Source organism: Hypanus sabinus, unplaced genomic scaffold, assembly GCF_030144855.1.
Source record: "Hypanus sabinus isolate sHypSab1 unplaced genomic scaffold, sHypSab1.hap1 scaffold_164, whole genome shotgun sequence".
In the NCBI taxonomy this organism is placed as follows: domain Eukaryota; kingdom Metazoa; phylum Chordata; class Chondrichthyes; order Myliobatiformes; family Dasyatidae; genus Hypanus; species Hypanus sabinus.
The window spans coordinates 50,292-52,252 of NW_026779721.1; the positions used below are offsets into that span (position 1 = coordinate 50,292).

The following is a 1,961-nucleotide window of genomic DNA, read 5'->3' on the forward strand; positions in this document are numbered from 1 at the left end:
TCCAGATCATTGATAAAGATGAAAAACAACAACGGACGCAACAACGATCCCTGCGGCACTCCTCTCGTCACAGGTCCCCAGTCGGAGAGACAACCATCCATTACCACACTCTAGCTTCCCCAACGTACCAAATGGCGAATCCAATTGACTTCCTCATTGTGAAAGCCAAGCGTCTGATCCTTCCCGAGCATCCTCTCACACGGAAACCTGACAAGGATTTAGGAATTTTTAGATTTGTTTATAAATCCAAAGATCCACGATGGCACTGGCGACTCACGCGACGCATTGCCAACCGCTCGCAAAATGTCTGGATGTATTTCTGCTGAAACACTGTCGCTGCAATGTGAAACCCCTAATTTCCCTTTAAGAAACGTACTGTTGATCTGTCTAAATTACTCAGCAGTTTAACGAGCAGTTGAAGGACCAGATGGACTTGACTCTCGGGAATGCAGGTGCTGCACCTTTCATCGGTCAGCGAAGGTCCCCTGCCCGGCATCTTCTTAGCCAAAGGCCAATGACTTGAAAACAAGATACATAACGTAAGCGCAACATTGCAGTTTCGGAGGGAGATGAGGGGCTGCTGTTCTCCCTGTTTCATGGAGATATGGCTCAGTTCGGTGAATCAGCCGGAAGGCTTCTCGATCCACCGTTCGAAGAAGATAAGAAGGTATTGTGGTGCGAGGGGCGGGGGGAGTGGTAGGTCAGTGCGGTATCGTTTCATGATAAACTCTTCATACTCTCCGTACATAGCGGTCTTGCCGCACCCTTGTTCCCCCAATCACAACACCCAATGATTGAGTTCTGTCGGTGCTGCTCACCGAGAGGTTCTCCTCATTGATCCGGACGGCACTTCACACACCGCCGGAGCAGATGTTAAGCAAGCAAACCATGTACTGAATACCGCGATCGGCAAACAAGGAACTGCCTACCCTGAGGACTTTCAAATCATTGCGGGGATTTCCATTAGGCTTATTTGATGAAATCTAGGCTTATTTGTCATCAGCACATCATCCTGATTACCAGCGGCTCCCGCACACTTGAACACTGTTAGAGCACGATCAGGAAAGCCTACCATTCCACCCACAGACCATATTTCAGGCATTCTGAACGTCTGGTTTTCTTCCTCCTACTTCCACCCAGGCGGAGGGTGAGGAACAAGACTCCAGATGTATCGGCAACAATGTCGCGGGAATCGGAGGGCCGACTACTGAGTTGGTTTGAGGCGATGGACAGAAACAAAAATGACCCAGGGCTCATAAGAGAATCTGAATGTTACCATCTTTATAAAGACACTGGAGAGCGAGTGTTTCCGACTGACTCATACAGTCCAGAGTGTTCCTTAACCTGAAGTACTGGGTGAACAAGAGATATGCAAAGTGCTGAGCAGTAGATTCGAGACAATATTTATCACATTCATTCATTATTATTATTTATCCATTGATTTTGTTTCGTATTTTTTGATTTGATAGCGAATATTGCTGTGATGCAGCGCATCATCAGCTTCCCTGGTGGTCTAGTGGTTAGGATTCGGCGCTTTCACCGCCGCGGCCCGGGTTCGATTCCCGGTCAGGGAATAAAAATATTTCCTGCTGTAAATTAATGTGTTGAATTTAAATTATTTTGTGCATTCATCGCTTCCGCAGCAACAACATTCCTGTCTGTGCTCAACCTCCATCGGCCTGATTCAACAGCATAAGACCACAAAATATAGAAGCAGAATTCGGCAGTTTGGCCCATCAAGTTTGCTTCGGCATTTCCTGTCAGCCACATTCTCTTGCTTTCTACTGTGTGTACTACCTCATTCCGTCTAGAAATGCTGCCTGACCCGCTATACACTGTTTCTACAGCGATTCGTTATTTGTTCTGTATGATACTTGTTAGACAATGAAATCATGACTTTGAAAAAAAATATCGCAGGTGCTGTCTCAATAAAGCTGGAAATAACTGTGCGAGGTCTCACA

General features: G+C 46.6%; 1 non-coding gene across 1 annotated transcript; it reads left to right on the forward strand.

Moving 5' to 3' along the window:
- The first annotated feature begins 1,502 nt into the window (after positions 1-1,502).
- trnae-uuc (transfer RNA glutamic acid (anticodon UUC)) lies at positions 1,503-1,574 on the forward strand. The gene has a single exon. It is a non-coding gene; the product is annotated as a tRNA-Glu (tRNA).
- The last annotated feature ends 387 nt before the right edge of the window (positions 1,575-1,961 follow it).